This window comes from Sorghum bicolor, chromosome 9 (genome assembly GCF_000003195.3).
Source record: "Sorghum bicolor cultivar BTx623 chromosome 9, Sorghum_bicolor_NCBIv3, whole genome shotgun sequence".
Lineage (NCBI taxonomy): Eukaryota > Viridiplantae > Streptophyta > Magnoliopsida > Poales > Poaceae > Sorghum > Sorghum bicolor.
In genome coordinates, this window is record NC_012878.2 from 44,435,504 (window position 1) to 44,447,538 (window position 12,035).

At 52.9% G+C, this 12,035-nt stretch overlaps 1 long non-coding RNA gene across 1 annotated transcript; it reads left to right on the plus strand.

Moving 5' to 3' along the window:
- On the plus strand, window positions 9,985-10,914 carry LOC110430363. The gene is made up of 2 exons (XR_002447821.1): window positions 9,985-10,376; window positions 10,464-10,914. It is a non-coding gene; the product is annotated as an uncharacterized LOC110430363 (long non-coding RNA).

Genomic DNA, 12,035 nt, shown 5'->3' on the forward strand with positions numbered 1-12,035 from the left:
GGTTCTGGGGATGCGGCCCCCCAGACCACAGAGCAGCCAACAGCTGCAGTCGCGCCTGGGAGCATCGAGGGGCTCCCGAGCGCGGCACCGACTACGACAAGCAGCCCGACTAGGGCTGGAGAGGCTCCCCCAACTGACTCCTCAGAGAAGGGAAGATCTCCGACCGCTCCTCCTGCCGGGGGGAGTGAAGTCCCCACGCCGCCCCGAGCAGGAGCCTCTTCGGCTGCGGGCTCCCCAGGTCTGGTCCAAGGGCCAGTAATACCTGGGACCACCACCGGGGGTGACGCAGCACAGGAGGAGGAAACCCAGGCGGCCTCCGATGATGAGGTGGAAGAGATCGAGGGTCGTCCCCGTGATGGCCGCCAACACGTGTATGTGTGGCGCCAACGCGGGGATCACTTTATCGGGCATGAGGAGCTCGCCGAGACCGAAGAGGCCGCCAGGGTGGAGCGCGCGGCCAAGCGCCTCGTCGACGAAGTCAAGGTAAGCGGCTTTTTGTACTGCTGCACATTCTTTTGCCTTGTCTTGCATGGTCGTTATATGCTTGCTTTGTAGGACGCAATGAAAACGGCGAAGTACCGGAAACGGTGCTTTGACCAGATAGAAGGCGTCATGGCCGAGAACAAGGCCCTTGCCGCGGAGGTAGACCGGTTGCGGGCGGAGGTCGGGGAGAAGGTGGTCGAGATGAGTGCCGAAAAGGAGCGTCGTCTCGACCTCGCTCGTCGTTTGGCCGACCAGTACCGGCTGCAAGAAGGTTAGTCACACGCTCCAAGCAGCTTCGCGTACTTGTATAGTTTGCGTTGCTGACCAGTTTAGGATTCACGCAGACTTGGAGGAGGAGGTGGCGAGCCTCCGACAAGAGAAGGAGCAGGTCAGCCAACAGCTCGCCGGTGCGCTGGAGTCCGGGCGGCGAGCAGGAGAGGAATTGGGTCGAAAAGACCGGGAGCTATCTGGTAATGGGTGCCGCCTTGTTGGTTGCTGCCTGCCCCTTTGTTATGCCGAAAATAACTCTTCGTTTCGTTTGCAGCGCTCAAGGTGAACGCCAAAAAGCACCTGGATGATCTGATCAAGGACCGGGACTCCTGGAAGGTTAACTGTTGCAGGATCTGGAAAGGAGTGTCCCCGGTCCTAGACCTGATCAGTCCCGAGCTCCCGGAGAGCCAGCCCCGCGCGCCGCAGTTGACCCCGGTCGAGAAGGCGCAACGGGCGTGGGACTGGCTCCAGCAGTTTGTGAAGGACGCCGGGGAGTTTGCCGGCGCGCACGTCCTCAGCATGGTGCGCGCCCACTACCCCCTGGTCGACTTGAGCAGGCTGGAGAAGGGGTACCCGAAGGAAGTCGGCCCGCAGGACGCGGACGAGCTTCGGGGTAGTCTGCTGGACTTGTCGTCGACAGTGATCGGCGACATCAATCTATGCGGAACGGCCACTCCTCCAGACCAGCCGAGTTCAGATAGGTCGGCCAGGGAGTTGTCGGGCGCGTCCGTTGCGGGAGATGGGCGGTCGACGCCTGCGGTCTCGACCAGCCAGGCGCCGGTGGCCCCGACCCCTTCGTCCGGGCAGCAGGGCCAGGCGGGTGATCAGCCCGAGCAGCTAGGCCAATAAAGTAGTCTGTAGGAATAGACTAGTGTCTGCCCGTCAGGGTATTTATTGTAAACTTTGTATGTAAAGTTTGTAATAAAGTTTACTTTTTGTCATGACTGTTGTTTTGAGCGCTGTAAAAATATCTGAGTGACGTGTCACCGTATTTGTCTTGGTTGTCGCTAAGAGCATCCATTGCAGGAGTTTTGCCGAGTGCTGTGTGTAACAAGGTATAGGCAAAAAATAGAGAATTTCATTATCAAAAATTATAAGATACTTACAAAAGAAAGTCATTGAAACTTTATGGATAGAAACGTCGCAGTTTGTCGATGTGCCAAGAGTTAGGCACTCGTGTTCCGTCTGGGTATGCCAATCTGTAGGACGTAGGTCGTGTGACCTCGGTCACCACGAAGGGTCCTTCCCAGGGAGTGGATAGCTTGTGCATTCCCTCCTGGCTTGTTTTCCATCGAAGCACCAGATCGCCGACCACGAAGGAACGGTCCTTGACGTTCCTGTTGTAGTATCGCCTGACTGCCGCGAGGTATTTTGCTGTTCGGAGACATGAAACTAAACGCTTTTCCTCCATGCAATTGATTTCGAGTTCTCTGGCGTTGTCGGCGGTCGCCTGGTCGAAGTGCTCGATTCTAGGAGATCCGAAGTGTATGTCAGACGGCAGGACCGCCTTTGCACCGTATACCATGAAGTAGGGAGACACCCCTGTGTTTCGACTGGTCTGGGTTCGTAGGCCCCAGACCACTGCCAACAATTCTTTCATCCATCGACCGGGTGCTCTGTCGTTTTCGGTGTACAGCCTTTTCTTTAGGGCGTCAACGATCATTCCGTTAGCACGTTCGACTTGACCGTTGGCACGTGGATGTGCCACTGACACATATTTTATGACTATGCCTCTGTCATCGCAGAAATCCCAAAAAGTGGTGCCAGTAAACTGAGTGCCCAGGTCGGTGATTATGCTGTTCGGGATGCCGAATCTGTGTATGATTTGATTGAGAAACTCCACAGCCTTCTCGGAGGTTGCCTTGACCAGGGGCATGTATTCAATCCACTTGGAGAACTTGTCGATTAACACGAAGACAAACTTGAAATTGCCCGGGGCTGGTTTAAATGGTCCGATCATGTCAAGCCCCCAGCAAGCAAAGGGCCAAGACGACGGGATGGTTTGAATTTCATGGGCAGGTACGTGGGTCCTCTTAGCGAAAAACTGACATCCTTCGCAATGCCGAACCAGTTTTTCTGCGTCACCGACCGCGGTTGGCCAATAAAAACCTGCTCGGAAAGCCTTTCCGACCAGCGTTCTGGATGCGGCGTGATTGCCGCAGGATCCAGCGTGTATGTCCTCCAAGAGCTTGATACCATCATCTTGGGGTATGCACTTGAGCAGTACTTCGGAGCTTGCGTTTTTCCGCATGAGTTTTCCGTCGACCAGGATGTAGTTCTTTGATCGTCGGATGAGGCGCTCGTTCTCTGTTTTGTCCTGAAAGCCTGTCCCGTCTGATATGTATTTGATGAACGGGGTACGCCAGTCACGCCCACCGGTTGTCGGAGTGGCGTCATCTATGAGCATTGCCTCGGTGGGTTGCTTGTCGACCAGGGGGGAGCTTACGCTCGGCTCATGGATGTCCTGGACGAAAATACCCCGCAGAATTTGGGCCCGAGATGAGCCTAACTTTGACAACGCATCTGCTGCTTGGTTCTTATCCCGGACCACGTGGATGTACTCTATGCCATAGAAGTTAGTTTCCCATTTGCGAATTTCTTTGCAGTAGAGATCCATCTTCTCGTGGGTTGCGTCCCACTCCTTGTTGAGCTGGTTGATGACCAAAGCGGAGTCGCCGTAGACATAGAGGCGCTTGACCCCCAGTTCGACGGCTAGTCGTATGCCATGTAAGCATGCTTCGTATTCGGCGACGTTGTTTGACGCCGGAAAAAGGATCCGAAGGACGTAACGGAGTTTGTCCTTGTTGGGTGATACAAACAATATCCCAGCGCCTGCACCGTTGATGTTCAAGGACCCATCAAAGAACATTGACCAGTGGTCTGAGACATCGGGAACGGAAGGCTCGTTGAGATCCGTCCATTCGGCAATGAAATCGACCAGGGCTTGAGACTTGACAGTGGTGCGACTCTGGAACTCCAGGGAAAATGGACATAATTCCATTGCCCATTTCACGATTCTGCCATTGGCGTCTTTATTGCGCAGGATGTCCCCGAGAGGAAAGCTGGTTGTCACCAGGACTCGATGGCCGTCGAAGTAGTGCTTCAGCTTTCTTGACGTTATCAGGATGGCGTATATAAGCTTCTGTATTTGTGGGTACCTGGCCTTGGACTCGTTTAAGACTTCGCTTATGAAGTAAACGGGTCTCTGGACCTTGAAGACGTGCCCTGGTTCATCTCGCTCGACCACTATTGCCGTGGAAACAACCCTGTCGGTTGCAGCAATATAAAGGAGTAGGTCTTCATTGGGCTGAGGCGCTGTGAGGACAGGTGGTGAAGTGAGGAAGGTCTTAAGCTGAGTGAACGCAGCGTCAGCTTCCTTTGTCCAAGAAAATTTTTCTGACGCTTTCAATAGTTTGAAGAAAGGGAGGCCTTTTTCTCCCAGCCTTGAGATGAAACGACTGAGGGCGGCCATGCATCCGGTTAGCTTCTGAATATCCTTGACGTTTTTCGGTGGTCGCATGTCGAGTACGGCTTTGACTTTTGAAGGGTTTGGTCGTATGCCGTCGCGACTGACGACGTTGCCGAGCAGTAGACCGGAAGGAACGCCGAAAATGCATTTCTTGGGGTTGAGCTTCCACTTGTACCTATTGAGTGCCTTGAAGGTTCGGTCTAAGTTGTCGATTAGGGTGCCCGCGTCCCTTGTTTTTACGACCACGTCGTCCACATAGGCCTCGACGAGGTCATCGCGAATCTCGTCGTGGAGGCATTGCTGGATGGCCCTTTGATAAGTGGCCCTGGCGTTTTTAAGTCCGAAAGACATGGTAGTGTAGCAGTATGCGCCGAAGGGTGTGATGAAGGATGTTTTGATCTGATCTTCTTCCTTTAGCGAGATCTGGTGATAACCAGAGTAGCAATCTAGAAAGGAGAGGAGTTCGCATCCGGCCGTTGAGTCGACCACCTCGTCGATGCGAGGAAGACCAAAAGGATCTTTAGGACAGTGTTTGTTGATATCGGTGTAATCAACGCACATTCTCCATTCATTATTCTTTTTGCGTATAAGAACCGGATTGGCGAGCCAATCGGGGTGATACACTTCTTTTATGAATCCGGCTGCTAGAAGCCGTGTTATTTCTGTCCTAATAGCCTCCTTTTTGTCACGAGCGAACCGTCGCAGTTTTTGCTTGATTGGTCTTGCGGTCTTCGAGACGTTTAAGGAGTGCTCGATCAGGTTTCGTGGGACACCGGGCATGTCTGCGGGTTTCCATGCGAAAACGCTCACGTTGTCCCTTAGAAACCTGACGAGCGCGTCTTCCTATTTTGGATCCAGGTTAGCCCCGATGAGGGCTGTCTTCTCGGGGTTGCCTTCGACCAGCTGCACTTCTTTGTACTCCTTGGATTTCGAGTTCTTTCTGGCTGTCTCCTGCTCAGGTAATCGGAGCTGGTCGGGAGGCAGCTGTGCGGCTTGGTTTGCTGTTTCCGCCATGCGGATTGAGAGGTCGATTGCCTCGGTGATCTTGAAGCTTTCTTCTTCGCAGGTGTACGCGGTGTAGACGTTGCCTCTGACGGTTAGGACACCCTTCTCCGTGGGCATCTTAAGGACTAGGTATGAGTAGTGCGGGACTGCCATGAACTTTGTCAGCGATGGGCGGCCCAGTATGGCGTGATAGGTCCCGTCGAAATCCGCGACTACGAAGTTGATGAACTCCGTCCGGAAGTGATCGGGTGTGCCGAATTGGACAGGCAATGTTATCTGTCCGAGGGGCACCGAACTTTGACCTGGCAAAACCCCCCAGAATTGGGCGTCGTAAGGTTTTAGTTGTGCCGGTGATATCTTGAGGGCGGGCAGGCTGTTGCGGAAGAGGATGTCGATGGAGCTTCCCCCGTCCACGAGCACGCGCTCGAATCTGATGCTATTGATGCAGGGATCAAGAATCAGTGGGAAACGACCCGGCTCTGGGATAGCGGCCCACTGGTCCTTCCTGCTGAATGAGATCTCCCTGTGGGACCACGCGGGAAATTTCGGATCTGCGATCAGCCCGTCCGCGCTGTCTATGTTGAGGCAGGCTCTCTTTAACAGCTTTCTTTCTCGCTTGGACTCAGTGGAGACCTTGCCCCCGAAAATGGAGTGGACCACGTCGGTGGGGCTGACGTATTGGTGTCGGGGGTCCCTGTCTTGGTCCTCATCCTCATCTTCGTGGTCGTGCCCGTCGCGCTTGTTATTTTTCTTGGCGGAGTCCTCTTGGGCGGCCCGCCGTGTATAGATACTTTTGAGGACGCGGCACTCTTCCATGGTATGGTTAGACTTTGGGTGTAGCTGGCACGGTCCCTTCAACGTTTTGTTGTAGTCGTCTTGGTAGTCCCGTCGTCCATTGGGACGTTTGACCGTATTTACTTCGTGGTCGTATTCGCGAGGGCGCTTTCCTCTGAAGTCGTCGCGGCTGTCGCGCCGCCGATCCCAACCCTCTCGGTGATCGCGGTTGTCGGAGCGGCGGTGATTTCTGTTGTCGTAGCGACCACGACCGTCATCTCGCCGGGAAGGCTGGTCGGGGCCTCTCGCATCGTCTCGGATTAGTTTTTCTGCGTCATCAGCATCGGCGTAATTTTTAGCCGTAGCGAGGAGCTCTGCTACCGTTGATGGGCGCTTACGCAACAGCTTGTTCCTCAGCGCTTCATGGAAACGCAAGCCCTTGATAAAGGCTGATATGGCCTCGTCATGAGAAATCTTCGGGATTTTGAGGCGCATATCCGAGAATCGTCGGATGTAATCGCGCAGAGGTTCATTCTTCCTCTCTCTTATCCTTTCAAGGTCATACTTGTTTCCGGGCTGCTCGCATGTGGCGATGAAGTTGTCGATGAAAGCCTGGCGTAGCTCTTCCCAAGAGTCGAAGGAGTCCTCGGGCAAGCCGAGAAGCCACTGATGACCAGCCTGGTCGAGGACTACGGGGAAGTAGTTAGCCATGACGTGCTCATCTCCTGCCGCTGATCGGACGACGATTTCATAGAGAGTGATCCAGTTCTCTGGATTTTCCTTGCCGTCGTATTTTTTAATTTTTTCGAGCTTGAAATTGCGGGGCCACACGACCTGGCGGAGGTGTGAGGAGAACTGTCTTAGGCCCGGAGGACCGTGGGTCGCATCGTACTCGATGCGGCGCAGGTTTTCGTGGACTGCTCTCTCTGCGGCGCGCCTGTTGATGCGGTCCCGGGCGTCTTTGGGAGGGATGTTGTGGCGGAGGTCCCTGTGTTGATCTTCTTCTTGGCCGCATACGCCATGAATTTGCTTGCGACGGCCATCGGCGTCCCGACCACCATCGTCGCGCCGCGAGTCCCCTCGACGGTTGTCGGGGGAGCGGCTGCGGTGACGCCTGCTGGGTGAGACCTGGCTACGATTAGTCTGGTCGGAGGCGGCTTCCGTATAAGAGACGTCCTGGACTCTCTTGAGCAGAGTGGCTGTCTGTCCCATTGCGGCGATCAGGTGTGCTCGGATGCTGGTCCGGACTCCCTGGCATTCGTGGGTGTCAGGAAGCCGATCCAGATTGGCCATGGCGACAGCCACGTTGGCGCTTGGCGTTTTGTAGACTGGCTGGTCCCCGACCATGTCAAAGGCATCGTTGAGGTTACTTGGTGGCATCTGTTGTTGCTCGTCCGCACGCCGTCGGGCGCGATCGGCGTTACGCTGTTCGCGGAGTTGCCTCTGGTCGTCTGTTTCTCCGTCAACAGCCGGTTCGTCGGCGCTGACATTGAACACAATATCCCCTCGCCGGGGGGGGGAATATCGGGAACCGGTCGAAACCCGGAGGGTGTGAAGGAAAATCCAGGTCGTAGCCCTCGTCTTCGGTGTTTATAACCTCGGTGGGGACGGAGCCGGTGCTTGAGTTGGTGCTGGAAACCTGGCCGTCCCGTAGCTCTCGGATTGTCACCATGTTGACATGGTGACGATTGTTCCTTGTCGGCGACCAACCCGCCTTGCTGAAAACGGATTGGACATGCTGTGAGTAAACAGAGGCCGAGTTGTTCAGGCCGCAAGGATAGTCTTCCTTTTTGAGCTCGACGGATCGTCCTGAGGGGGTTGAGGTTATCGTCAGGGACGTTCCCAGCCGTTCGTGTGTGGCGACACGAGTTGGCCGGCGGGATTTCGAAAAATCCGCTCGAGCAGCTTGGTCGGGCCGGCGCAGAACTCCGTCTATTAGCTGGGAGACTTCGAGTAGCTTGGAGTCAGCGCGATCGAGCGCTTGGAGGAGGTCCGAGCAGTCGATCTCCTTTCCCTTGTAGAGTGGGAACGGTGGTCGGGCGCTTGGTGCCGTCATGCGTGTGGTCGGAGACGGCGTGATCTCAGATTGGATCTGGATCTCTTTTGGAACCGTGGTCGCGAAGCCGCCGCTGCACGTCGTCCACGTGATCTGGCCGACGGTGAACATGAGGCCTTCGGGCACGGTCGCGGAAGCTGGGATCGTGACCATCTTGTTCGCCGGAAAAGTTGCACGCACACCCCCTACCTGGCGCGCCACTGTCGACGAAAGCTAGTCGGCAGTCTACCTTGGGGTATACCCTCGGTAGTAGTTTATCGGTAGACGGTGCGCAAACTACGAACTCGATGGTGACGCAAAGCACGGACAAGCTTTTTATCCAGGTTCGGCCGCCGAGTTGGCGTAATACCTACATCCTGCGTCTGGTTGTATTGATTTGTGCTGAGAGAATATGATGTACTAGGGGGGTCCCTCGCCCCTCCTTATATAGTCTGGAGGGCGGGGTTACAGATCTGGAAACTAATCCTAGTCGGTTACAATTGCCATGGATAATTCGATGTCAATTCCTATTCTAACCGACTAGAATCCTGCTTGATCTCCACATCTTGTTTCCTTGCGCGAAACTCCAGGTTGTCGGATCAAGCCTTGTACTCGTCTCGTAATGGACCAAGCCTCCTGGCCGAAATCTAGCCGTAAGGGTATAGGGGTTTATACCCCCACACCCTGGCTCCCCTTTTATAGCCTCAAGGAGAGACAGAGATTTACATGGGTAGATTTCCCTGAGTGGAAGAGTCACAGCCCCGACCCTGTTGAAGCCTGTCCATCTTGTCCTTGAGGGATGGCCACTTCTGTGGAGGTTTACCGAGCCCTGTAGAAGTCATGGGGGTCGGATCGCCGGTACTGCTGATCATCCTGTCAATAGTGGGAAAAGACCTCAAATAGTGGTGCTGATTAACCTCCCCCATTCCCTCTCTACTATGAGGCAGTACGCCACAGTGAAAGAGGTAAGGGCACACAGTGAAAAAAGGTGAAGCTGCAGTGCCCAGGGTGGTTTGAACAGTCGCCACCCTGCCCTGCTGCGGTATGAGAGTCATCGCGCTTGTCACGTCGTGGGTACGGGCGCCGTGTGGTCGAAGTCTTACTGTCCTGGTGGATCGGGGTCCGGCGCCCGAGCCCAGAAGGGGTCGGGCGAGGCGGTGTCTGCGTCCGAGGCCCTGAGGGGTCGGGCGAGTCGGAACTTGCCTCCGAGGCCCTGAGGGGTCGGGCGAGTCGGAATTGGCGTCCGAGGCCCTGAGGGTCAGATGAGCTGGGGACCGTGCCCCGGTGCTTGTGGTTAACTTGCTTTGTCCTTTGCGTTTTTTATTGCTCTGATTTGGGTATCCTTTTTATGGTACCCAACATTACTGTTGTATTTTTTGCTGCATTTTGGGCTGTCCAACTCACCTTAAGGTCCATTGCAGGTCCAGGCCAATGAGTCAATCACTAACTAGATTTTTTGCTGGTCGCCGCCGCCGGCCGCTCACGGACGGGCACGGTGCAATATGTACGCACACCACGAAGTTCCATAGTCGCTTAGGACTGACGTTCCTACGATTGCTCATGTATATAATTCGCGTTCCACCGCATTTGGGAACAACGTTTCATGATGTTCCCGTTTCATGTTTGGGATGAAGTTCCCGGAACAGGAAACGTGCCCATGTTGCAGTACCCCGGCTGCTAAGAGCTACTCCCTCCGTTCCCAAATACTGCTATTTCTAACAGATTTCAAACAGATTAGTCTGGCAAATAAAAGACCATTCTACCCTCAATTAATTTGGGTTCCACCATTTAATCATGCACGCTAAGCCATGGTTCTCAGGTTCTAAGGGCACTCACAGTGCAGACTCCATTATGGAGTCTATCCTTATTAATTACAGTGCCACGTAGACACTTTGGTGACATGACATGCAATTTAATGAGGAAAGAGAGTAAAAAATCAAGACTCGACATCTAGATAGGACTCCGAGTCGACGTTGGCTTCGAGGTACTCGACTCCACTCCGAGCTCGCGATTGGGGAGGCAGATCGAGTCTTCAGATCCCGTACGCGCTCGCCGCCGCCGCCACAATTCCTCCCGCGCGCTAGGCCACTCCCGCGCGAGCCATCTCCCGCGTGATGCTTCCCTGCCGAATCGCCGCGCGCGCGAGCTCCTGCGGAAGCCAACTTCCCCGCCAAATCGCTGCCGCTGCCTTCATCTCACAAACGGGAATACAAATCGAGCGCCCCCAGACTCCACACCACACCAGTAGGGAAGGACTAGGAACAGAGAAGAAGACGCCCGGTGATCTCTGTGCCAGGTTCGTCAGCTAGCTATACAAAGGGATCCCAGGTCCGAATTGAGGTACGCCCCCAATCACCGATGACCTTAGCATCCCTCTGCTCCCAACGACAGTCTTTAACCCAAATCCATACCCAAATCTCGATTCAGGATGAACAGATTAAAGAAGTCTAGTTTCCGGCGAGGCAGTGGTGGCCGTGGAACCTGACCTCCGTCTGTCCATGGTCCTATGACCTCTGTTCCGGCTGTAGGTGCACCTGCAACTCAGAGTCATGCCACTGACGGTGCTGCAGCAGTAGGTGTTGCTGTTCCTGTCAATACTCCTGCAGTCAGTGCTTCTCCCTTTGGTGGATGGTGGCCAATGTCAGCTCCCTTCGGTTCAGTGATATACTATATGCGAATGTGGTTCTGGTGATATATATGAGTATATACTAGAAGCAAATATTTGCAGCTGAATGTGTTCCTTGTATCAAATGTTAAGTGTATGGAGGATCATACAGTGATATGCTACAGCAGATCAGTTTGTTTTGTGCTGCATAATAAATGTTTTTACGGGTAGAAACTACTTTACAAACTTTGCATTGAGAGCATGGTTTCTTAAGATGGAGTCTATGAGCTATGGATAGAGTCATGCATTGTAAGTGCCCTAATGAGCTGCATTTAATGCCAACTAAACAGACTCAAACAATTATCATGCGCCAAAGTACTAGTCCCTGGCGCCACGGAAGTTCCGAGGAGAAATTATGGGGCGTTTGGTTGCCTGCACCAGCCCTCAGCCAAGCTCTCCACGTGCGAGAACGGACATTTGATTGGTTGGCATATCTGTCGAGCCAGGCTCCACACGTGCAAAAAGCCTCCCGCAGCCAGGCTCTGCTGAAACGCAGAAATCGGCCGTTTTTGCCGGGCCTGGCTCAAGTCATGCGAGCAAGCACTGAACGATGCACGACGCGTGAGATAGAGATACGTGAACAGAGTGAACCAAACAGATGTTGCTGTTGGCCTAGTTGTAGTGATCCAGGTAACCAAACAAGGTGCTATCGCATGCATAGGGCCTGGCCAAAGCTGGCCTGGCTAGCTCTGTGCAAGCTAGGCTCTACCGGGCAACGAACCAAACAGCTCCTAAATATGCTGGTGGACCGAGTATGCTCCTAAATGTGGTGGTGGACCGAGTATCCTAGATATGTATATTTTGTTACGCATTTTTAATATATATACTAAAAGCTACTCTCTCTTTTTTATGGAGTGTCAAAAAAAACACTCGACAAAGAAAATTTCAAATCAAATTTTAAACCCCTAAACAAATACAAATCAAGAAGTTTTGAACTACAAAGTTGTATAAATTTACAACTTTTATTTTAGTCATTTCTTCATTTGGTAATGTGAAAATAAATTTGTTCATAAATTTTACATATCTCTCTTATAGTTTATGAAATTATAAGCGAGATATATGACTTTTGTAAAAAATATTAGAATCACCATGTCGGCTGAATAAATAACCAAACAATGAAAATAAACTTTGTAGACCTTGAGAAGTTATAAAATTTTATAGTTGGTAACCTTTTCATTTGAGTTTATCTTGCCATACAAAACTGTGTCTTTATTTGAAAATGTTAAAATTTGAATTTTCCAAACGAACTCGGATGGAAAAACTCTCTAAATAAACTTTGTAGATCCTAAAAAATTACATAAGTTTGTAGTTGCCAACTTTTTGATTTAAAATTA